Below are 27,371 nucleotides of genomic sequence, written 5' to 3'. Positions count from 1 at the left end.
GTCCTTGCCCACCATTTTTCTGACGGTTCTGAACAACCCATTGCTTATGCCTCCAAAACGCTCACAGATGGCCAACAAAAGTATTCTCAAATTGAAAAAGAAGCTTTGGCCATTATTTATGCTCTTCATAAGTTTGGTGTTTTCCTCAATGGATCCTAATTTCATCATGTTACGGACCACAAACCACTTGTTTCCTTGTTTCATCCATCAACGTCACTTCCTGACAAGGCTACACACCGCCTCCAGCGTTGGGCTCTCTACTTGTCTCGTTTCAATTATGAGATTCATTTCCGGCTGACAGCTCAACATGCAAATGCTGATGCACTGTCTCGCCTTCCCATGGGTCCTGATCTGGCATTCGATAGGGATGAACTCTTGTTTTTCCACCTGGATGTGCCCGAGCAGCGGGTTGTGGACGGGTTCCCCTTCACTGGGGACCGGCTGGTGGCTGCTATGGGTTCTGACCCTACCCTCTCCCAGGTTTTACACTGTATTCAGAAGGGTTGGCCAGATCATATGTCCGCTAAGACTTCTGATCGATTGCGGAACTACTACGCTTTGTGTTACCACCTCACACATAGGGATGGTGTTATCCTCCTTTCCACAAAAAATGCTTCACTGCGTGTTGTGGTACCTGCATCTTTGCATGCTTCGGTATTGCGTCTCCTTCACCAAGGGCACTGGGGTGTCTCTCGCACGAAATCTCTGGTGCGCTGTCATGTGTACTGGCCCAGCATTGACTCAGAAATCGCACATATGGTCGCTGCCTGCGGCCCTTGTGCGTCACAGGCCACCGCACCGAAGTCATCTTTGTCACCATGGCCTTTGCCTGAGAAGCCCAGGTAGCGTATTCATGCTGACTTCGCGGGACCTATTTTAGGTGCTTATTGGTGTCTCACTACTGACACCTACTCTAACTTTCCTTTCATTGTCCGTTGCCCGTCGCCTACCACCGTGGCAACCACAAAAGCTGTAGCTCGCATTTTCTCTTTGGAAGGCTTTCCCTCTACTCTCGTTACTGATAATGGCCCACAATTTGCCTCTCCTGATTTTGCTGATTTTTGTGCCCATCACAGCGTCATGCACATCATGGCCCCTCCATTCCATCCACAGTCAAATGGTGAGGCTGAACGTCTGGTCTGCACATTTAAGGCTCATATGAGGAAACTGCTGACTTCTTCTGCTGCTGCTGATGATGTGCTTCTCCAATTTCTGGCTTCTTACCATTTCACCCCCATTGGCGACCACAGCCCGGTTGAGCACTTACATGGCCGACTGCCCTGCATGCTACTTCCTCTTCTGCAGCCTCCCACCTCACGGCCGCGGATGCCTTTGCTTGGCCAGTTCACCACCGGCGACCGTGTATGGGTACGGGGATATGGTAGGCAGCCAAAATGGAGTCCTGGCCACATCTTACAACACTGTAGCTGACACCTGTACGATATCCAGATGGACACAGGTGTTGCAGTGCGTCATTTGGACCAGCTTCAGCCTCGTGAGCCGGCAACACCTGTTCCGGATGCCGCTACACCACCTTCGGCTCTACCTGACACTCAGGATCCTGGAATATCTCATTACTCACAACACAGTCCTCTCACCATCATCTCAGTGCCACCACAAGAACTGACGCCAACAGGAGATGTGCCCATGCAGGAACCAAATGTTAGAACAACTCTACTTGCCTCCTCCTCCTACGGACGCGGACACATCACCCTTGTCTCCTGTTATAACAACCGGACTTGCCGCAACAGGCAGATTGGTGCATGGGGCCCCAGCAGATGCAACCCCCACGTCTCCTGTCATTTCAACCTGTTATCATCGGGGACACATCCGTCCATACAGGAAGCCTCCTCCTCAAGGCTTTATGGCCAGTCAAACAACACCTATGGATGTTAGAAATCTACAGGCCACCTCCATCAAGATCTGTGCAAAAATTGTAAGAGGGGGAAAAGTGTTGTGAATCGCGAATCTTTCAAAGTGCCACCGCAGCAAGGCCACCTAAGCGGCCAGCCGCGAGCATCCGCTAGACTCAGACTCAGTTCTGATTTGACTGTTAAAGTGTACACACGTCGTACTTTGTTTACTTGATCTGCGAATTACATGTATTGTGTCGTCCTTGAAATATATTTATTTAACTTGAAGTTATAACACTCTCTCCAGGAAAAACTGCCTGTCAATTGTTTTACAAAGATGAAAGGCCCAGGAAAAGTGTGAATCAAGGGAGACTAGACACGGATTACAAATGAATGCTTCATCATGACAATGCCCCATGTCACACAACCCCTTCCATCACGAAATTTTTGATCTGAAGAGGCATTCCTAGTATTCTACAGCCCCCCATTCTCCTGATTAGATTCCTTGTGACTTTTCTCTTTCCTGAAACTGCAAAATGTCTTAAAAGGAAATCATTTTGGGACCTTGCAGATCATTCAAAAGAACATGACTGATCACATTAAAAGCTGTAACAGTTTAAGCCTTTCATTGCCACTATCAAGACTGGAAGTGATGACTGCACCAGGGTACAGCTGTCAAAGGGAGCTACTTTGAAAGGGACAGTATTATTGTTCAAGAAATATAAAAGCTTGGTAGATAAATAATCAGTCTCTTTACTTTTTTTCACACACCTTGTTTGTGCATCTTTCATCATGTACTACTTTATTATCAGTAATTGCAACACCTGCAAAAAGACTGAGATTACTGTTAATACTATTTCTCTGTTCATTAATATACCACATTAACAACAGGAGCCGCAACATATATCCCTGGACGAGCCTGAAGATACATCTACATCTGGCGATGACTCACTACTTAAAATAATGTGCTGCATCCAGCCTAATGAGAAATCTTCCATCTGCTCACAATCTTCAATGGATAGCATATATCAGTGATAGTCAATCAGATCACTACCACCCACCAACAGGTATTCTATTAGGTTTTCATAAAATTCTGACAAAGTATTTGTTAAGTAATTATTGTTACGTAATTGTTACTTTCTTAGTTTATAAGTCACCATTACTGTAGAACTGATGGGTGGGTAAAAAATTTTATTACCAACAGGAGATAAAAAATTCAACAGAAGGTAAAAACAGGTTGACTAGCCTTGCCATATATGGTCATTGTTTCATTTTTTTGTCAAATGCTTTCACAAGTCAAGAAATATTGCACCAACCTGACAGCCTTGAGCCATGGCTTTCAGGGCAGTGTGCAAGAAACGCAGAACTTGCATTCTGTAGGACTGATACTTTTGGAATCCTTACCTGTTGCCTTGGGGGGGGGAGGGGGAGGGGGGGCAAGGGGGGGAGGGGGAGGGGGGGCAAGGGGGGGAGGGGGAGGGGGGCAAGGGGGGAGGGGGAGGGGGGGCAAGGGGGGAGGGGGAGGGGGAGGGGAGGCAAGGGGGGAGGTGGGCAAGGGGGGAGGGGGGCAAGGGGGGGAGGGGGGCAAGGGGGGGAGGGGGGCAAGGGGGGAGGGGGGGCAAGGGGGGAGGGGGGCAAGGGGGGGAGGGGGGCAAGGGGGGGAGGGGGCAAGAGGGGGAGGGGCGGCAAGGGGGGAGGGGGGCAAGGGGGGGGAGGTTCATTCTGTACAAGTTATCTCAAGGTATCTTACAGTGATTGTGTTTGTCTTTTCTGGATCTCTTCTCCTACCCTTCCTGGAGATCAGTGTAAAATAGGGACACTACTCCTGGATTTTCTTTAGTAAAGGAACATTCTGAAACACTGCACATCATTTCTGCTATTCATGTGCCACACTCCACTCCATTTCCTGTGTTGTCCATAAGTGCCTGGACTAACTTTTGTGCCACTTACTGCCTTTACAATTGACTGCAATTTCTTTGTGTTTTGTGAGATGTCTTTGAATAATATTCTGTTACAGTAATAAGTGAAGGCATCCCATTACTCTCAACAGCCACCTAGATTAATTTAACATCCCTGTCTATAATACTACGCTTTGTTTTATGTGTACTACGTAGAATGTTAGTCTCATTTGGAGTTTCTTAAAGAGACCACAAACTGTGCACAGTACCTCCCATCACAAACTATTCTATCTATCCAGTACTAGTTCAACTATCCTAAGCTTCAGCTACAGTTCCACTACATCCTCCTCCCCAGAATTATATGTTACCAGGTCCCCATTTAATATAATAATACTACCTATATATGTAGTTTACTGAACATGTAAATCATTATACTAATTTTTGTTGCCCTTATACCTTCAGTAATTATTATAGGTACAAGTGTCTCACTATCAATGACCTGAGTTTCAATGTGAACATTACATGAAGCAACGTCTAATGAGAGACACTTAATCACTATAACAGTACAAATTATGCAATGATTTCCAAACTCATCATTATATTGGTACAACTTACAAACATGAAACTTGCTGGCAGATCAAAACTACGTGCCAGATCAGGACTCAAAGCTGGGAGCTTTACCTTTCGCAAGCAAGTGCCACTGACTGAGGGATCCATGCCCATCTTATGCTTGCCCTCACAGCTTTATTTTCACTAGTATCTCATCTCCTACATTCCAAACTTCACAGAACTTATCATTACATCACTGTTAGATTTCTTCATCTTCTTCTTCTTCTTCTTCTTCTTCTTCTTCTTCTTCTTCTTCTTCTTCCTTCTTCTTCTTCTACTATTACAACTGCCCTTTTATGGACACCCAACAAGTGAAGGATTCAACAGATTCAGTGTTTGCACAAACAGCTTCCGTGAATTCAAACTGTCCCATCTGCCATCTTCAGTGTTCCCAAGGCAACAAGACCTGTATTTGGCAATTTTTCATGTCATAAAAGTCAAACTAACATTTCACAAATCGATGTTAGGCCTCTTAACTCCATCTGTCTGTGAAAACTAACTTCCAGTAACCAGTAACTCCATAATCAAAGAGTGTTTTGAAACAGCATAGATTTCTCTAATCTGTCAATAACTAGGCTTCTCTTATATATTTACACATTTAGCAACTTCCTGTATTACATTATAGTATTCTTTTCAGAAACTATTTTTGCTTCAACTGCAAAATTTAACAAAATGTATTTATGAGGTTTTCATTGCCTGCCACCAATATTTCATTTTTTCTTTGTATATTATCTTTCCAGCTCAAGATATTTGTTCTTCAAATCCTAGAAGAACAGCTTGTGATGGGATGGATGCTCTGCCATACACAATCACTGTGCAGCAGCTTTGATGGAAGCAGGAACTACTCCATAGCAGGTACAAAATAAAGTATAGGGTTGTAGATAGAGAGCTACTGAAGGAATCACGTTTCACTCTCAAAAGTTTGGAACATGAAACCTTGAAATGACTGTTTCCATTGTTGTTGTTGTTGTTGTTGTTGTCGTTGTTGTTCCCGTCTTCAAGACTAGTTTGATGCAGCTCTCCTTGCAAGTCCAATCTGTGCAAGCCTCTTCATATCTGCGAAACTACCACATACTTGCATCTGAACCCTTTTCTTTACCGAAGCCTTAATCTCCCTCTGTCATATTTACACCTCACATTGCCCTGCATTACCATACTGACAATTCCTTGATAGCTTTCGTTGGGTCCTTTCAACTGAACCCATCTTTCAACGAAGTTATTCAATAAATTTTCTTTTTACACAGTTCATTTCATTATCTGCTAATTTGTTATTTGGTCAACACCATTCTTACATACACATCAAAAGCTTTTATTCTCTTGTCGTCTGAAATGCTGATCACACACATCATTTACTACAGTAAAATAATTTTAGAAACGTTCCTGGCATTTAAACTGAAATTGGATGTTAACCTGCCCTCTTTTTCATAAACTGCTATTGCCAGTCTGCATTTAATTGCCCTTCTGCTTTGAAAACCATTTCACTGCCCAAATAGCAAAATTCACAATACTTGTAGCGTCTCATTTCCTAACATAATTCCCTGATTTAATTTGCCTCTATACCATTACATTGTTTTGCTTTGTTGATATTCATCTTCTCAACATACTGTCCACTGCACTCAAGTGAAAGCCTTGGGTCAATGACGTCGTGTAGATTCAGTACTTCTCTATTTCTGAAATGCATAAGACTCTGTACACTTATGGTTATTATCAAAAGTAGGACCATTGGAGAGTAAGGAAAAATTTATGACTGGGCTGAGGATTCTTTGATAGGAAGCACACAGCTAGTGTGCTAACTCTGGCATAGAGTTATTGACAGATGTAGAAGTGAAATCTGGTGTGCACTAGGAAAATGGGTCAGGACTGTCGTCGTTTTTATTGTACATTTGTGGCCTCATCTACATTATTAACCTCTGGCTTCTTGTGGATGATACAGTTATCTGTAATGAAGTATTGTCCAAGAGAAGCTGCCCAAACATTCAGTCAGACCTTTAGAATATTTAAAAGTGGTATATAGCTTGGCTACTTGTTTTTAAATGTTTGCAATATGAAATTGTGCACTTCACAAAACAAAAATATGTACTACTATATAACTGTAGTACCATGAGTGACAATCAGAATCTGTGGAGATAAATGGATGTACCGATACAAAATATGAGGGTGATTGAAAGTGAAGCCTTAGAAGTTCAACAAAATTTCGGAAAGTTGTGCTCTGGGGTTAGTAGGTGGCAGTAGTGTTCCTTGGGGTTCAGAACGACAGACAGAAGACAGCACCATCCACAACAATATGGCTGCTTCCCTGTCAACATGCACTGCAAATGAGCAAGACTGCGATGCATTGTTTCTGTAGTGTGGTATCAAAATTCATAACAGAAAGACAGTGCAGTATGATGGTTTGCGTTTGTCATTGCACCAAGGGTATGAGTGGTGTAGGACGTTTGAAAGTGGTCTAATTTCTGTTAAGGATGCCCCAAGACCAGTGCAGGCTCACTGTGTAGTAACGGATGAGAACACTGAGTTAGAGGAGCAGCTTGCAAAAGATAATAGACGCCTGACTCTGAACAAAATAGCTACAAGTTTGAAGATTAATATTGGTTCAGCACAGAATATTGTTCACAATGTACTGCAGTTCGATAAGATGTTTTTGAGTTGGATACCATGTCAGCTGACTGTCGAATCGAAAGAGCATCACGTCAGTGGCTGTGAAGGTGCATTTCTGAGAAAAATTGTTACAATCAATGAGACTTGGGTCCACTTTCACCAATGAGAAATGAAAAATTCAAGCGACGAATGGCAACACACCTCATTTCCGAAACCAAAAATATCAACACTCAGGTGTTTGCTGGAAAAGTCATGCTCATTCTCTACTGGAATGCAAATGGAATAATTCTGGAGCATTATGTAGGTTGTGGAGTGATGGTAACTAGAACTACTTATTCAGAAATGCTGAGAAATCAGTAGTAAATGATGAGGACTCTTGACTTTAAGAATACTGCTACAGCAAGACAATGCCAAATTGCACACAGTCCTTAAGAGATTGAGATAATTCAGGAAATTAAATTTGAATGTCTGATACATCTTCTTCATTCACCAGACCACACTCCTAGAGAATCACCTGTTAAATGCACACTCACAAGCATTTCAGAAGTGATAAAGAGGTGAAAACCACAGTGCACGACTGGCTACACACATGACCAAAATAATTCTTTCATCTTGGTATCTATGCACATCCAAATTTGTGGAATACATGCATTCAGCATCAGGGAGACTACATTGAAAAATGACATGCAAGTGTTTTGTCCACTGTTCCAATTAAAAATATTACTACACTTTTAAGATTTTCATTTGAATCACCCTCTTAGAACAATGACAGAGTCTCAATCATATGTAAAGTAGGTTGACAGAATGAGGTTCATTGGCAGATAATGAGGGAAATGCAGTCAGTCTATGAATGACGCTGCATACATTGTGTGGGAACTGTGACAAATAATTGACATATACAGAAAAGGGAAGCATGAATGGTCACAGATTTGTTTGACCTTTGGGAGAGTGCCATGAATATTCAGAAAGTACTTAACTGATAAATGCTTTAATATTGACAAAAACTCCCCTGTGAAAACCTACTTATTATGTTGGTAGAATGAGCTTCAAGTGATAAATCTAGGAATATACTACAACCCACTATGTACCATTTCCACAGCAGTCACAAAGATGAGGTTAGACTAATTCAGTGTGTAAACAGGATTTAAACAATCATTCTTCCCACTATACATATGTGAATGGAATGCACGGAAACTGCAACAACGTGCAGTGGAAAATATCTTCTGCCATCCACTGCACAGTGGTTTGCACACCATAAAAGTAACTGTAGAATGAATAAAACTGTAGATCAACTACCTTCCTGCCCCACTCTCTTCTTGACCACAACCGTCTTTTATGTCATTAAGCTCTTGTAACTGCAGTCTGATTTCTGAAGTCATAAATAACTTTTCACTCACTGCATGTCACACCCACTACCTTGGAAATTTCAATAAGGGTTGTAAAGACAATATTATTAAAAGCTTTCTCTGAATCTACAAATGTTTGGAACACATGTTTGCCTTTCTTCAAGCCCTTCTAGGGTAAGTGGTTAGTTTGGTATTGTTGTTCCAGAACTGACACTATTGCTCTCCAAGATATAGTTGTAATGCTTTTTCCATGTAAGAAATTCATTTTTTATTTTGTAGCCATAGCTTATCAGGCTCACAGTTCAGTATTATTCACGTGTCAGCACCTACCTACTTTGAAACTGGAATTTTTACATGCTTCCTGACGTACAAGGATATTTTGCCCATCTCATATCCGGCACTTGAGGATCAATAATTCTTTCGTTGCTGAATCTCCCACTGATGTCCGTACTTCAGATGTAGTGTCACCTACTCAATGGACATTATTTCCTCTTAGGTTTTTCAGTGCTCCATCATACTCCCTTTGCATTATCATATCTCTCATCTCATCTTCACCTACTATTGTAATATTGTCCTCAAGTTTGTTTCCCTTTATACAAATTCTCTATATTTTCTTTCCACCTTTGAGCTTCCCCTTCTTTGTTTGGTACTGGCCAGCCATCAGAGCTCTAGATATTCCTTCAGCTGCTTCTCTTTTCTCCAATGGTCTCTAATTTTCCCCATAGAAGCAACTCATCTTTATCCAAATTATGCATGGCTCTAAGGCCTAGGCCTAGCCATTGTCTTGCAGCCATTTGTGCTTACCCATTTCACAATTTGTCAATTTTATTTTCCAGATATCTGTATTCACTTCTGACTGCCTCATTTGCTTCATATTTTATATTTTCTCCTTTCGTTAATCAAATCTCTCTCTTTTTTTTTTACATGTGTGACATTCTGCTGCTTTCCCTATTTTATCTCTCAAACCTAACTCTTCATCATTTACTGTATTAATTTCCCTGGTATAGTTCAATGTTGCCTAACACTCCTTCAAACTCTCAAAGATCTCTGGTTTATACAATGTATCCAAGTCCCACCTACTGAATTTCGTACTTTCCCCCACATGAGACACATGAAACTAGTACCTTTTGTCTGCTTACATAATCCCTGTAACACCAAAGATACATTTGCTAACAGCTTACTCACTTTCTGTGAGGGTTCATGATTCACAAGAGTAAACTGCAGCACTGGGAGTGGGCAGGTACAGTTTGCCTAATGTCTGCAGTGGAAGGACAGCAAAGCAATGTCAAGATGCTTCAAGTGTGCATTTTAGTTCATTTATTCTCATGCTAATTACATTCAGCAGATGCTATTTTATTGTCAACAGAATATTAGCGCCATGTAGCACAAAAATACTCTTTCCACTGCTTTGTTGCACAAGTTTCACATGTGTGCTATACATTACACTGGATTTGTATCTTGTAGAAATGTTTATTGAACTGCAAACATTCTGCAGTAATTCTTTATCAGTTTTGGAACATTTTGATATTTTTGACTGTTAATATGTGAATTAGCTGTAACAACAACAACACCAACAACAAAGGAATAATGACTTTATTGATGGAAAAATAAGTAAATATTTATCCTTAGTGACAAGAGATAAGATGTCATGAGCTGGAGAAGCCATTTGACTTTGATGGAAATCTACAAAAGCCTGACAAAATGTCAAGCGATGATGAGACTTTTGTCCAACCTACTGACCTAAGATCTGTAATTTTTGTTGTAACTGCAACCGAGACAGACACGGGGTTGAAATGACGGAAAGTGCAGTGGAATACCTGAAGAGGACACGACTATTTTACCTACAGAATATTTTATCAACAGGCTGCCCTATCATTAAGTCATGCAGTAGACCTGAATGCTCACTGGAAAAGTGTTGGCTCTAATTTCCCCTTGCTTTCAGAAACTTGCAGTATCAGAATGCCAAGGGAATGCAGGCTGATTTTACAAGACCACATCATTCAATCATGCTGACTGCTGTTCCTGCAACTACTTGATGGCACTGTCCTCATTCAGCAACCCACCTAAGTCACACAGCCTAGGCAAGGACCATGGTTAGTGGCATGGGGGACCTTCAGTGACCACTGTAGCAGAACATAATTAATGATTTCTCATGAAGAGACAAATTCAGGTCATATGGTAATGACAACAGTGGCAACATAGTTAGCACACATACATTAATGGATTACACAGAAATGATATTTGAGGGTATAGTCCAGTCACCAAAGGAAAAATAGGGGAAAATTTGTGCACTCACAAAATTTCCTACAATGCTAGAAGAGTGTGTTTATAAACAGCATCTATACTAAAAATTCCCACCAGTGATGGTGGGGGGTACTGAAAAGTTTACTTTCCTATATTCTTCTTACATAACTCTACTTCTAGTGAACATACATTCCAAAAAAAAAACCTACATTAAATTTGCTAAAAACAAATGTCCTTTTCATTTTTGTCTAGGATTAACAGTTTCCACATAGTGGGGGATGGAAAAGTTCCAGATAATTGATGTTAGTAAGGTATTTTATTTATTTTCAGCAGAATCACTTTATGAAACAACCGTAACTGTTTTCAGACTTGAAAGGCCATCTTCAGATGCCGCAAAGGATGACAAAAAAATCTTAAACTAAGACCTGAAACAGGTGCAATTATCTTCAGTTGATTTACTTGTGAACTCAGTACAATGTTCTGATGGTAAAAAATTAATGTTTATCTCTAAATGAAGTGGATTTTGGAACAAATATTTACAATGTGCCATCAAAGTGCAGTGGAGCATATTAACCCCTTCACTGCTAGATATGTGCCCTCTGCATTCTGTGCAAAGACAACATTTGTTTTGGCTGTACTGCTCACCAGATGCTGATGCCTGATGCCCGTGCTGAGAGACGGCATTCTGGCTGATATGAAATTCTTATGCCATCTTTCAAAAAAAAAAAAACACACAGACTTTTGTACATCTCACAGTCCGACATCTTCACTCCATGAAGACGTGTGTTCCTTTTCATTTTCTATCATACTTACTGTGCTGCAACAAATTCACAGAATTTTAAAGCATTCACAGATGTAAAAATACATGGCATAAGCTTTCTTGCACAACTGGTTTTAGCTCATACATTGTAGTGAATGAAATGCAGATAAGATACTGAGATCTTATTTAAAACTCAGTGGAGAGCTGTATATCTTTTTGTTACCTAGTTATCAAGTTTTATACCCAGAAGACTGTCGCACACGATGTGCCCACTCGTGTCCTCGTACATCGTGAATCGTGTGGTCCTAATAGACATCTTGTCTCAAATGATTTCAGATATTATTGAAACAAGGTTTTTGCAAATGATATCGCACAATGAGGCACATTGTTGTACAATAAATAATTTTAATACTCTTATTTTCTGAGATACAGAAGTAGCTCAACCACAACAGTGAGGCAAGAGCAGTGTAGGAGACATTCAGAGATCCACAGCACTGTAGGAGAACCTGAGTGGTGTACGTACACACATCCATCGGAACTAGGAAATGACATTGCAGGATGTGTATATGTGCCGACAGCAGCGAAAAGGTTAAGGGAAATATATCGTGTTCTGGGGGTGTAACAGGGTGGAGGCAGAGAAGTGGGAAGGCGGTAGTGTGAGAAGAAGTATGCTGCCGGACTGTGAGCATGCAGTTCACACATTTGCAGGACTTCAGATTTAAGGTCAAGCACGTGATTCCCTAGTCTAGGTACCCAACTACATCACAAGAAGCAAGTACAGGTCGTCTCACTGAGCTGTATCTACACTCCACAGCTATCCCTACAAATCACCAGTGACACTGTGCAGAGGTGTCCAGGATTATTTCATTTCCACAAAGTGCATTGGCACTACACAGTACACACGAATGAGTTTGTCAATAGCAGCACAAAAAATGCTACTCTCAGGATCCACGTAAATTGCTGCACACTGTTCTGTTGATTCTCCTTCATCCTGTGCAGCACGTGCTGCTCTTTTAAGTTTACATACTTTCCCAGCATTTCCTGTCCTGTTCTCTTAAGCATAATTGCTGGTACTCACAGAATGAGCTGAAAACAGTAATCTGCTGTAATGTGTTGTTGGAATTAAGTCAACATACATTAAGTTCTACATCACCTGGGTGACCTGATGCAGGCAAGAATTTCAACTTCCGGACCTCGTCATTTGGTCAGAAAGTTAAGGCCAGTGTGATGCATTCGACACCCCTCACACTGCAGAAAGTATTCCAGGCAGTGAAAGGAGCCACAAAATTGACACTGTCTAATAAGTATAGATGGCACATTACACTTTGTGCAGGTTCTTTAGTGTGGTAGACAGTTGACAGCTACAGCTGTCGGGCATTTATACACGACAACTCACTTAGCAATTGCAAACGAGTACTTACTTGATAAACTGAAAATAGCCCCAGTATACAAGCGTAACCTCTGTCAAGTTATTTCGCCTATGCACAAAGGGGAATGGAGAGGAAATTCTGGGGGGTATAGTCTGTCTGTAAACATACAAGAGCAACACTTTTAATGTGGGAAGTCGCATTTCCTGGAAGAATATTGCATCTGCCATACAGGATGACTGATAATCAATTACCCTTTGACAGGACAGAGCAGTGTGCAGAGATTTATATAGATTTTGCCTATATGCAGGCCTACGGAACAGGGAACTGCACAACCCCAATATGGACACCTGCCTCCCCTTGCACTGATACATCCTGTTACACCCACAGAACACAATTTTTCTCTGAATATGACTTCACTGCACTGGTACACACATTTAATATTTGTTCCTAAACCACTTCATTTAATAGTTACATCTTTTATACCCCTGAAATGCTATTTTTAATAATTTGCCATTTTTACAATGCCTGCAGTGCAGGCAGTAGTAATCCTAGGGAGTACCTTATTGTAGAATATTTAATGTAATTTAATTGTGTACTGGGAATTGTATCTGCCAGAAATTGTGGTTTTTGATGTGTTTGAGAAAAAACATATAAAGTTACCTTTAAACTCCCACCACCACCACCACCACCACCACCACAGCACAGCACAACACAACACAACACAGCACAGCACACAGCAGCAGTGGGGATTCTTAGTATGTTGTCCATGACACTCCTTCCTGTCACTGTACAAATATTTGTGACTACCTGATTTTTCCCCTATTTTTGGTCTTTGTTAAATGGGTAGAAAAGGAAAGCAGAAATGCATTGGTGTATTTCCCAGTGTTCCTTTTCGAAGGAAGGTGATGAACTGCCAAACTTCTCACACCACTGCAAAAATGAGTGATTCAGTTATTTGTGTCAGTGGCATTTAGAAACAGTTAAAAATCCCTAAACCTGAGAAGTGATTTGGGCCCCAAATGAATCTCCATTATTCTATACACAACATACAGCAGAGATTGCTCCCATGTTAATTCTAATATGGTACATTGTTGATCTCTCAAGGAAAAAAATGTGGCCAGTGGCTGGAAAGAAGTTTACCCACCTAGGAGGAGGCTACCAAAAGTGAACTGCAAACCTAATTTCATGTCACTGATTCCCATCCATTACAGAATACTAGAATATATAGGGTGTATCAAAAAGATTCATCTGCTTTGGCATGCCTATATTTCTGAAACTAATAAACAAATACAATGAGTTGTTTTTTGATGAACAGAAAACTTAAAATGTTTTCTCATATCTTTCTATAGGTCTTCAATATGCCCCCCTTGAGATTCATGTCATATGTCAATGCGGTATTCAAACCATTCCCACACTGCAGTGAGCATGTCTTGGGTTACAGCTTCAACAGCTGCTATTATGGGACATCTCAGTTCACTCATTGTTGTTGGTAAGGGAGGAACATAAACAGAGTCTGTATAACCCCCCCGCCCCAAGAAATAATCACATTTGGTCAGGTCCAGTGAACTTGGAGGCCAGTAATATAAGGCCGAATCATTTGGTCCAGTGCAACCAATCCATCATTGAATAATCCTTTGATTGAAAAATTCCCTCAGTTCCAGTTGCCAGCATGGCGAAGCCCCATCCTGTAGGTAAATGAAGCCATGTAAACCAGTCTCCAACTGTGGGAAAAAAAGAAAAAAAAAATATCTGAAGCATATCGAGATATGTGCTACCTGTAACAGTGTTCTCAGCAAAGAAAACTGGACCAGACACCTTTTCATTCCATACCTGATATTCTCCCATAACGATGGTTAACCTTCCCATTTACATTAAATGTTGCCCCGTCACTGAACACTAGACATGGAAGGAAACTATCATCCTCCATCTTGCCAAGAATGAAATTACAGAATGTTTTTGTTTTCGCCTTCACAAAGAGCTTGCAGTAGCTGAATTTTGTACTGTTTCATGTGTAAGCGTCCTCGCAACACAAGCCAGAGGGACATTGAGGGCATGTTGAACTGTCGAGCTACATGGTGAACACATTTTTGCCGACTCTTTGTGAAACTGTGGCAGATGCATTCAATGGCCATGTCAGACACTTGGGGCTGGCCCAGGGATTCGCCTTTGCACAAACAACCTGTTTCTCAGAATTGTTCATGCCATCATCTAATGCTCTGTGCTGTAGGAGGATCCACACCATACCTAGTATGAAAGCCATGCTAAACAGTTATTACATACTGCCACTGCACACCATTTTTACTAGAACTTAAGTGGATGCACAGTGCTGCTACCTAGTGGGAGCCATGCAAAACTCAAGAGTTTTATTTTTCCTACAGTGTGTTATTCATGGACACATCTCAAATAACATAATAGCTGTGATTTTTTTTTTTTTACTCAGTTGGTACTTCTTGAAATACCCTGTATTCTGAAATCAAACACAATGAAGTGTATCAACCAGAATTATGTCCTAGGTTCTAACTGGTATGGACTGCAAAAACAGCAATCACACAAAAATAAAACTTTGCTTTTTTCACACAAAAAGCCAGAGTTTGAGGCACTGACGTGGATACAGTATTCCTTGACTCCAGCAAGACACTCGACTCTATACAACACCAATGAATTTTACCAAAATCATGGCTGGTTGAGTTAAGAACAAAATTGTTACTACATTGAGTACTTCTCAGTAAGGATGATGCAGGGAATTACCACTCATGGACAGCCATTGACATATGTAGGAGCAATTTCGTGCTTGCACCCTGGAAGTAGGTTGAGACTCTACATTTTTACATTGTATATGGTGGTTATAATTAAACTTCCGCTACCTGAGGGGATCCCCATGAAAAATGGTTGATTGTACAACAAAAATTTTGTGTAAGAGAAATAACGCACGTCACGATACACAACCAGCAACACAAACCCTGCAGTGCTCAGTCTCAACGTTATTCCAATAATGTTGGGTACCCATACAGTCAATAGTTTCCTGTCTACAGAGGCTCAATTAGTGGAATTTTATTTAGCAGATAACTGAGTCAATGGCATTTCTGGGGGAGGGGGCAGCACTCTGCTGAGATGCAGGCACCTGTCCAGAGACATTCATTCCCTCCCTCCTCGCCCCCCCCCCCCCCCCCCCCACCGCAACCCGGAAAAAAAAGAAAACCACAGAGAGAGAGAGAGAGAGAGAGAGAGAGAGAGAGAGAGAGAGAGAGAGAGAGAGAGAGAGAGAGAGAGAGTGAGGGTGAAGGGGGGGAGGGCACGGGGAGTGGAGAGAGAGGTTCCTGGCTATTACTGATCATCAGATGGGTACATATTTGCTCACATGGAGCTAATCAGTAATCAAGGCTGTATACTCCACCTGTGGCTGCCTCTAACATTGGTGGCAGTGGTTTGTCACATTGGCTTGTTGCTCAGCCCAGTAGTTCAGATATTCTTCGTACATCCATATTTAAACTGGATGAAGGTGGGGCACAGCTGGTATAATTTTTATTAAAAATGAAATTCCTCCAGCTGTACGTAAGACTTTATATTGGCTACTAGCTTCAGTGTTGCATCAACATCATCTTAAGGCCCTATGTAACAACACCATACATGTAGTCTCTGAGCTAGTGTACAAAATAATAATATATTATAAATGGATTATATACAGGATGAATTCATTAAAAGTAGTTACATTTAATTCATTTTCACTAAGATGCAATTTACCTTGACATTAACAATTTTTATGGTACAAATGATGTTAAATATGCACAGTTATTTCTGTTACAGATCATTACCAGACATTAGAATAAAAATGGGGGTGTATGTAAGTCTGGGTGACGTGCCATTACTCTTAGAGAGAATAATATAGGCATAAAACAGTACTAAAATTGTGTTAAAAGCAAATAAGAATACCCTAAAACTCTTCTTTGTGTGCATAGTTTAACTAACAGGAAGGAAAATACGCATTGCCAATCTGACATATGTAAGGTATGATTCCATTGAAACTTCTTGACAGATTAAAGCTGTGTGCCGGACCGAGACTTGAAATCGGGACCTTTGCCTTTCGCAGGCAAGTGCTCTTGCACTTGTCTGCAGAAGGCAAACATCCCGAGTTCGAGTCTTGGTCCGGCACACAGCTTTAATCTGCCAGGAAATTTCATATCAGCACACACTCCACTGCAGAGTGAAAATCTCATTCTGGGTTTGATTCCACTGTTTATAAATAGTGAATAGTGGGAAAGGTGGAAAGGATTTAAGTTTGCATAACACTGTATCATCATCACTATAAAGTAACAAAGTGGAACAGGTTACTGAAACATCATCATTCATAACAATATGAAACACAAGTGAGGAGGAAGTGGAAGAATGGTTTGGAACCCAGTTAATATATTAAAAGGTATTCAGTGGTGTAAAATAAATGCATATGAGTCAATTAATTAATCTACTCATTCCAACAAGAGAAACATAAGCTAACATGCCACCAAAACATACCGTTTCAATGTCAGTGCCTCACTAAGGCCATGACCCAGGTCTAAGGTAATCTAATGTAAAAGAACAATGAAGTACATAACAATGCTCCAAATAGAAGTAAACAGGGTGTTGTCAATCAAAGCAGCTTGTCACATATCTAAAATACTTTTAGTTCCTCTAATAACTAATTACTGAAGAAGAGTACAGCGTAGGGTACGCAAAGTATAACTCTCATATTGTTATACGTAATCCAGTCAAGAGTTGACATAAGTTAACAACAATCATTGAAATGCCTTGTCACCCACTTACTTGGATGACCATCACTACACCATAATACTCAATTATTTCACCTATCCACATAAACCCGTTCTTGTATAAAATTACTAGTTTAAATATATTGACTATTCACTTATTTATGAACAAAATGTAACTACTTTTAATGAATTCATCATATTTATAATATGTTTATAATATATTTATTTTGTACACTAGCTCACACTACTGATGTCTGACATTGTTAGTTTTATGCATGCTGCTGTTATATAGTGCCTGAAGATAGCGTTGGTGCAATGTCGAAACTAGTAGCCCAATAAATATAAAATCTTAAACACAGCTGGAGGAGTTTCATTTTTAATAAAACTGGATAGATATTGGTAAAGGTTCATGATTTTGACTGCTGCCAACCACAGCAATTTAATAGCAGACTGAATTTAAATTCATTTTTGTATGAAATTCTGGTTCTTCCTAATCACAGTGTTAAATGCTTGAACTATGTATGAGGGTCACTCCAAAAGAAAGGCACACTATTTTTTTTTTAAACCCATCTTATATTCTACATGTTTGAAAGTTTTACAGTGTGTAGATACATCCTTTAGGAACAATATTTTCATTTCTCCACATAATTTCCACTCCTCTCAACTGCCTTATGCCATCTTGGAATCAGCGCCTGTATACCCACATGGTAAAATTCTGGACCAACCTGTTGGCTCCACTGTTTGGCGGTGTGCACAAGGCACAAGGAAATCATCATCATCATCATCATCATCATCATCATCATCATCATCATCATCATCAAACATTGTTCCATGAAGAGAGTCTTTCAGTTTCTCAAAGAGATGACAGTCACATGGAGCCAGGTCAGACTGTAAGGAGGGTGTTCAGTGTTATCCATCCGAGTTTTGTGATCTTCCATGGTTCTTTGACTAACATGTGGCCGTGCATTGTCATGCAACAGCAAAACAGCCTGCTTTTGCCAATGTGGTCAAACACGACTCTGTCGAGCTTGAAGTTTCTTCAGTGTCATTACATATGCATCAGAATTTATGGTGGTTCCACTTGGGATGATGCCCACAGGCAAGAGTCTTTCAGAATCGAAAAACACCGTAGCCATAACTTTTCCAGCAGAAGGTGAGGTTTTGAATTCCCCCCCCCCCCCCCCCCCTCCCCTCCCTTTGTTGAATTTGCATGATGCCCCTCCATTGATTGCCTCTTCATCTCTGATGAAAAATGACAGGGCCATGTTTCATCACCAATCACAATTCTTCCAAAAAATTCATCTCCACCATTCTTGTACTGTTCCAAAAGTTCTCTGCATACCTTTTTATTGTTTCTTTGTGAGCCACTGTCAACATCCTGGGAACCCACATAGCTCAAACCTTTTTTAACGCCAACACTTTCAGTATTCTGCAAACACTTCCTTCCTCTATCCCAAGGTAGTGTGACAATTCGTTCACTGTGATGCATCTGTCAGCAGTCACCATTTCGTTAACTCTCTGCACATTGTCTTGAGAGTGTGCAGTATGAGGCCTGCCACTGCAGGGACAATCCTAAATACTGCCGTGCCTGCTTTCATCATGTAACCTGCTTGCCCATTGACTAACTGTACTGCGATCGACAGCAGCATCTCCATACACCTTTTTCAACCTCTTGTGGATGTTTCCCACTGTCTCGTTTTCACAGCACAAGAATTCTATGACAGTATGTTGCTTCTGACGAACATCAAGTGTAGCAGCCATCTAGAAGACATGCTGTGACGGCACCACTCACGGGAACAGGTTGAACTAAGTTTGGAATCAAGTGGGAAGGATGTATCTACACACTGTAAAACTTTCACACATGCAGAATGAAAATTGTATTTTTATGAAAATGTTGTGCATTTCTTTTGGAGTAACCCTCATACTTTTCTATTTCGGATACCACTGTACATTTTCATTTCAATGTTTGCAGGTTTTGCTACCACTAATGAATACGGGAGTCAGCTGAGTTATCAATGTCTTAACAAGGTTAAGGGTCTCTGGAAAGCGCTATCTTTACAACGTTAAAACAGCACTTATTTAACATGGTTAATCAGAAAGTATTTGACCCAGCAAGTTGAAATTTTGGTAGGTTATCTATTGGAGTATTGGCTATGGCTTAACAGAGTAATTTTTAAAAGTTTCAGTTCAGTTGTTAGAGATTAATTTCTTCCATTTGAATGAAATTTCTCTACTTTTTTGCCATTTTTTGTTTATAAAGAAATATAAAGGTTTCTGGAAAGAGACTGTGTTAAGTTATGTGGAAGGGACTGTATTACATTTCCTGAAGATCTGAAGCAAAATCGCTTGGCAGATCTTGAGAAAACATGGAACGTATATGAAAAAATAAAACTTTTAGGAATTGAGCAACAAAGTTTGGATCACCTTTTTAGTGCATTCCAGATTCATAAGATGGATTACCTTTTCTTCTACAAACTCCTCTAGCAGCTTTCTCTCTGATCTCTTGCTTGTTTTTTTTAGGCTATTTCCTGTCAGTAGCCTGAAGATGTAACACACCTAAGGCAAGCATCATTCATACCATGTTGAAACCTACCTTCATTCCTATGTTTTGAAATACTTTGCACCTTACAATGTTGCCATCATTGAAAGTAGCAACATCATCACACACACCAAAGTGAACTGTTTCCTTTTCTCACAAATACAGTCTTGTGAATTCTTGGCTATGCATTTGTATTTGTATTTCTTTATTGGTCCTGTAAATCATGTTTAGGTACATATTTTGCACGAACAATGTAGGACAAGTCAGGTTGGTACAGTATATACAACATCATACACTTTGTTATTTTGAAAGGAAAAATAATTTAAAATTATTCAATACATGTTAAATATTGATGACAAATTCAATACAATTAAATAAAATGATAGCCTATTTGAGCAGTTAGACTACACTTTTCTGATACTCTAAAAACTCGGAAACAGAATAGAAGCAGTGGTCAAGTAGTGGTCAAGCAAGTACTCTTTCTGTTTCACTTTAAACTTTTGTAAATTTTGCATCTGTTGCAAATAGGATGGCATGTGATTGTACAACAGTATGCCAGTATGATACACTCCTCTCTCACAAATGTTTGTACTTACTGTATTGACATGAAAGTTATGCTTCCACCTAGTATCACGAGGGTGGTAATCACTGTTATACTTGAAGATATTTCCATCTTTTAAAATACTTCCTTTTGTGAAATTTAATATTTCATACATATGTAAGCAAGGAAGAGGCAATATATTGAGATTTTTAAATATTGGTTTACAGGAGCCTCTGTACTTAGCATGGCTTATTATTCTAACGAACTTTTTCTGTAGCCTAAATGTTTTGTTTGTACCCACGGAGTTCCCCCAAAAGATAATGCTGTACATCAGCAGTGACTGAATACTGCCATGGTACATTGTGATCACAGATGCACAGCTTGTATTTTGTGTAAGGATTCTTACTGCGTACGCAAGTGTGTTTTGCTTTTTATTTACATGGTTAAGATGTGTCTCCCATTTTAGGTTTTGCTGAATATATATACCTAAAAATTTTGTATCACTCATTGATTATACAATTTTTCCATCGATTTTAAAAATTGGTCTTGCAGGATGTAGTTTCTGAGAATTGTGGAAATTGACTGTCACTGTTTTTTCATTATTTATTATTAGCTTGTTTGTTCTGAACCATTGTGTCAAATTTTGTATTATACCTGTAGCTGTTTTTTGTAGGCTTTCCTCATCACATTATTTGATTAGGATATTTGTGTCATCTGCAAAAAGTACTGTTGTCCCTTTAGTTATATTTCTGACAAATCATTAACATAAAGAATGAAAAGAATTGGCCCAAGGACTGATCCTTAAGGAACTCCATATGTATAGTTTTGTGCATTACTGTAAAAATTACAATTTTTTTGTGTTTTTATGTCTTTGTATTTTATCTGAGTGATCTGTTGACGGTCATGAAGGTAGGAATGTATCCACTTGTTTGGCAGGCCTCGTATTCCATAGTTACCTAGCTTCTGCAACAGAGTTTTATGATCAATTACATCGAAGGCTTTACTAAGGTCAAGAAATATGCCAGACACATGTTGCTTATTATCTACTGCAATTAGAATTTCATTTAAGAAGGTATAAATAGCTGACTGTGTTGATCTTCCAGTTCAGAATCCGTGTTGTGCATCACTTATTATGTTTTCTTTATTTAGAAAGGCTGTCAGACTTCTAAGAAATAGCTTTTCAAGAATTTTACCAAAGCCTGACAATACTGATACAGGTCTATAGTTTGCAGCTTCATGTTTGTCCCCTTTCTTGTTCAGTGGTGTCACTTTTGCCATTTTCAGATTTTTCGGGAATACACCACTCACAAATGATGAATTGAAAATATCCGTTAATGGTTTTATGATAGATGTTACACTTGCTTTGATGATATTACCTGATGTTTCATCAGTACCTGCTGAATACTTATTGGGTAACCTTTTTATGATGACAGATAATTCCTCACGTGTTGTTGGAGACATGAATAGGGTTCTTGTAAGAATTTTTGTATCTAACTGGAGTGTATTGCTGTCTGATTGTGAGTTGTATTGTTTGGTAATCAGGTGGTGTGCTACATTATAAAAGTAGTTGTTAAATTTATTAGCCACTACTGTGGGGTTGATTATTTTATTGTTGTTTTCATGACATTCTATATTTTTGGGTGCTAATGATGTAGTACCTGTTTCTCTTTTTATGATACTCCAGGTGTCTTTAGTCTTTTTCCTGGAATTTTTTTATTTGTTTGTTGTTTTCAATTTTCTTTGTTTTTGTCATAACCTGTCTAAGTATTTGTTTATATTGTTCAAAGTAATTGATAAATACAGGATTTGTGGTTTGGTATGAGTATTGATATAAGTTCCTTTTGTTCTGGTATGATATTTTTATTTCTGTTGTGAACCCTTTATTTGGTTTGTACACAGAATATATAAGTGACGTTTGTTTAGGAAAGGCTATTTCAAAAAAATATTTGTATGTGGCCATAGACTTATCAAACTTGTCATTTGTGTTGTTTGAACTGTAAACATCAGTCCATATTTCTCTTCTCAAGAGAGAACAAAAGTAATCTATGTTTTCATTATTAAACTTCCTCACAATAGCTCTAGTTTTCTGGGCTTTCATGTTTCCTGGAATAGAGATTGTTAGTATTTGGGCATTGTGATCACTAAAACCAGTGTTTGCAGTCTGTGTGTTGCAGAAATATTTATCTGTATTTACAAACACCTGATCTATGGTTGTTGCAGAAGTAGTGGTAATACGAGTTGGGTTGGTTATAGTTGGTTTTAGGTTAAAGGACTTCAGTATGTCATTGAATTCTTCTTTAAATTTACAACATTGAAATCTCCAAAAATGATAATATTTTTTAACAGTGTTGAAGTCCTCTAACAGCTCTTCCATATTATTATAAAAAACTTTTTTATCACCATCTGGTGACCTATATACACAGATGATTACAGAATTGCTAGTTGGCAGTTCTACTATAGAGAGTTCTATGTCTCTTTCTTTAGATAAGTTGTCAAATTTGGTTGCGTTAGTGAAGTTTATATCTTCTAGAACATATATGCAGTTACCACCATGCCTGCGTACTTCTATACAAAATGTGGCAGCTAATTTAAACTGAGGTAGGTGTGCTAGTTCTATCATGTCTTTATTTAGCCAGTGCTCAGTAAAGCATAAAACAGAAATATCACTCATATCATTTAACAAGATATGTATTTCATTCATTTTATTGGAAAGAGACTGAACATTCTGATGGAACAATTTAAAGTATGAAACAGGGACTATATTGTGTCTTGCTAGACCACTTACCTCTTTTTTACATCTACTATTGTTAGCTGTAAAAAATCCTCCTTGATTTGAGGTGTGGGTGGTGTCTTCTTGCTAGCTAGTTCCCTGGATTCTGGGCCTGCCTTTCATGTACTGTGGTGCTTCTAATGGTAATCCACTTGTCAAGTAGCATTTGTTTCATTTTAGGCACTTCTACTGCACTGGTTTTCACATTGTATTTATTTTGGTGAAACATTGATTTCTTCGGGTAGACTGGTTGATTCAGGGATACATGCATCTGGTTTGTACGATTGTTAATTTTAATTAACATAGACAGTCTATTGCATACTTGCTCCTTCCCCTGTCTGTTCAAGTGGAATCTGTGACGTGTGAATTTATCGCGAGACAGTCATTCCATTTCAAAGTTTATGGATATTCTACTTTTGTTGCAAAATTTTGAGCAGTTCACTGTTTGAACTAAATGATGATTAAACATGTCAATTTTTTCGGTTATATGTTCTTTGTCAAATCTTTTGGGAACTGGATGCAAAATGATGTTTGTCTTGTTACTGAGTTGGAGAACACTTGATAACACATGTTGTTGTAGGAGTCTCCAGTATCGTACAACCCTGCCATTAATGTAAGAGTATCACTTGCATTCAAGTCTTCTGCTAATTTGTCAATTCGATTAAAAACTTCACGGATAGGAGCATTTGGTTCAATAAAACTTTGAATGTCATATTTTGTGTCTAGTTTTGTCTCCAGAATGTTTCTGCAGTACCTGTCTTGGCCGTCTCTCACTAATAAAACTTTCAGATTCCGTAATGCATTCCTTAACTCTTAACTTTGTTTCATATGTTCAGGTGCTTTATCTTCTGGAACACTATTGGAATCATTCATTACAGTTTCGTTTTCGCTGATTGCCGTGTAAACACTGACTTCAGTTACACTTACACATTGCATTGGCTCTTTACCAGCTGACATCAGAACAGTTTCTTTATCTGAAGCTGCACTTGTTTAGACGCACTTTTTCTGGATACCGTTGGCATTGTAGATACATTATAACACGAGTGCATTTTTAGTTGCGATTTTAAATTGTGTGTGTTCGACGCGCTTTTTACGGTACACCACTTTTCACTGCTTACATATTTGATTAGTTCTTGTTCTAGCTCACTGATTCTCGCTAACAGAACGTTTCTATCCTCTTGCAACACTTTAATTATTTCATATTTTGATGCTGAGTCTGTTACGAGTTTGTGATCACCATGTGGCACCAAAACACAGTTTAATTTATACTTTTATTGGGGTTTTGAGTTTTTCTGTGAGCATACTTTTTCCACAGTTATGGTGCCGCTAAGTCTCTGAAAACAGGTTATATCACCCCTTTACAATATCAGGCAGACTATGTTTATAGGTGTGCACATCACCAGTTAGCAATCCCTGGTTGTAGTTGCACCAGCTGTTTTCTCCTTTGATGGAGACTTTCATTGGTTGAAAAAAACCCAAACAGCCATCTCCACTTCAACATTGTGTGTACTTTGCCTAATAGCAAATACATAATAGTTTTGTATTTTGTCAGTTACACTGCCAGTTAACCTTCCCTTCCCATCTGATCCTTTGCCATCACTGAGGTTTTGTTTTTTTGTATGAAGCTTTCAGTCACCAAAGTCTTGATCCCATTCGTTTCTGTATGTGTCCAATACACACAAATTTCCACACTACATCATTGGTGTACCAGTTCAGTCCTTGAAGATGTCTGAAACTTTTAGAATCATTGCCACCAAATTAATTCACATATCACACTTTACCACACGCAACAAAACATTGAAATATGCTAGCCACACATGCCACTTCCATTCCTCCACTACTGCCACTATAGTTAGCTGCAAAATTATTTCAAGTGTACCTTTGTTTTTTGAGGACATCTACAATTTTTAGATATTACTGCTAAGTGCTATTTGGAAGACTCATTGTGCCTCAGGAAACTGCACCGACTGTAGCACCCTATGGATTGTATGCAAGGCATAGACACATTAATGTTGCATTCATAGATTTTGCTACCATTTTCGTAATTTTGAGCTATTGAAACACTGTTCCAGAAAGTTGTCATGTATGATCACTTACCACACTTCAATTCCATTTCACTGGCAAGTCCTACATGATTATTTTACAATGTGTTCCAGACCAACTTCACTACACTGAGTACATCTTACACAGTTTGCAAAAATTAAGTTGAGAACTGACATATCAAATCTTTCAGTCACATCTGATTTTCCCATAAGATATTCATACTTTTCACTAACTGAACCTAGCTTCCTCTTCCAAGTACTTACTTTTCCACTTTCACTGCAATGGGCAGTTGAAGCAAGATAGTTAGGTTCACACACTTCGTTATCATATTTATTGTTTATGGTAATAACATCTACCATTGGCTTTCCTACATTTCTTATTTTCTTAAAAGCCTTCAGAGGATTTCTAGCCACTTTAGGTTCACCCATGATTATCCTTCAATAAAATAGAGACTTCAATGAACAGAATTCACTATGAATATTTTCAGGGTTACAAAAGAGTAAATAAACATAAAAAAACATGATGATCGTGCGAGTGATATACACTGAACTATTACAGGTTGGCCAGAACACATTTCCTTTCTCATATGCTTTTACATTCATTAGTACAAGATTTGACAGCAGTTTAACAGCATCACAGTGGGTCACACCCATGCAAAAGAAAATTCAAAAATATTTTAAAAATCATTTTAGTCTTCTGAACTGAAGAAACTATGTATGAATTGAAAGTGGAAACTATGTAGATTTTTAAAATGCAAAAACGTAAAAATTCAACATAACATGTTTTGAACTGAGAGCATGATTTAGCTCCCGCATAGGCAGCGTTGTATCACTCACGATGCTGAGAAGAGAAGGGTATCGCTTGAGCCACCTCCAAACCCTTTCTGATGGAGGAATGCAGGCTGATATTGAGAGGAGCTCAAAATCTTCACAAAATGGCAGCCCAAGGTGTTGGAGATAGCAGTAGGATCCATGATAACATCGTCTGCTACTGTCAGACCAGGAATTGGTGAATTGATGTTGATCCCAGAGAGCCATTGGAGGTTGTCTCACATTACAGAAGATGGAGTGGAACTATTAAAAGACTTAGTGAATGAATCCAGCTAGCTTCTTTGCTATCCTGAGGAATGCAAGGACACTGACCATGCATCTTTTTAAAATATATTCAGTTTACTATCATAGGATGATGGTTAAAAATGTGGAGAGCATGTCCCCATGTGCAAATTGCATCTGAGCATGACTCAGTTCATCAAGAGATTGGGACATGCCGCGGTAAAGAGAAAGTGCGATGTATGTAACATTCTGCAGGTTGGGATAACATCTTTAAGATATTGCACCTGGTCATCATAAATAGGGGAAATGATGTTTGTCGAAGGTTGCCATGAAGGAGTAAAGCCTCCAGTCAGTCTTAGTAAGCTATCATTTGGGTGTTCACATAGATGGGGAGGAGTCAGTAAACATGTAGCACATGGGAAATGGTCACTCAAGTATGCGTAAGAGAGAATGGATCACTCGAGAAGATGGGCAAGCTGGGCAGCACAGAAGAGTGTATTGAAATGGAAATAGGAGTGTGTGGATTTTGAAAGAAAGATGGGTGCTCCTGTATTAAGTCAGAAGAGATTACGGTGATTGAGAAGGTCAGCCATCTCTCAGACAAGTTCTGGCAGAACCCAAAAGGAGACGGTGTGCATTAAAGTCACTGAGCAGCAGAAAGGAGAGAGGTAGCTGCCTAATAAGCTAGAGGAAGTCTGCCCTGTTGATATCAAATGGTGGAGGGATGTGAACTGTACAAAGGGAGAACTTGAAGTAAGGAAGGAAAAGGCGAACTGCAGCAGCTTGTAGGCAGAAAGTCAGGGAGATAGGTTGACTATGAATGTCATCCTGTATGAGCAGCATGGCTCCCCCACGAGATGGAATGCCGACCTTGGGGGGGAAGGTCAAAACAGTCTGAAGAAACGCCTTGGAGGATACTCATGATGAGAAAAATATGATGGGGTATCACCTCGGCAGTTGCCAAGTGCCAGCCTTCAGAGACACTCTGCTTCAGGGCATAAAGACA

General features: G+C 39.4%; 1 long non-coding RNA gene across 1 annotated transcript in view; it reads left to right on the top strand.

Annotated features, from left to right (window-relative positions):
• The window catches only part of LOC126452323 (uncharacterized), a 727,731-nt gene that overhangs the window by 536,051 nt on the left and 164,309 nt on the right, over window positions 1-27,371 (top strand). The window contains exon 2 of the long non-coding RNA XR_007584615.1: window positions 5,101-5,215. This is a non-coding gene — a long non-coding RNA (uncharacterized LOC126452323). The remainder of the gene's footprint in view (window positions 1-5,100; window positions 5,216-27,371) is intronic.

The sequence above is a fragment of the Schistocerca serialis genome, unplaced genomic scaffold (genome assembly GCF_023864345.2).
Source record: "Schistocerca serialis cubense isolate TAMUIC-IGC-003099 unplaced genomic scaffold, iqSchSeri2.2 HiC_scaffold_849, whole genome shotgun sequence".
NCBI lineage: Eukaryota > Metazoa > Arthropoda > Insecta > Orthoptera > Acrididae > Schistocerca > Schistocerca serialis.
Note: the sequence above shows the minus strand (reverse complement) of the source record. Positions and strands in the feature narration are given on the sequence as shown.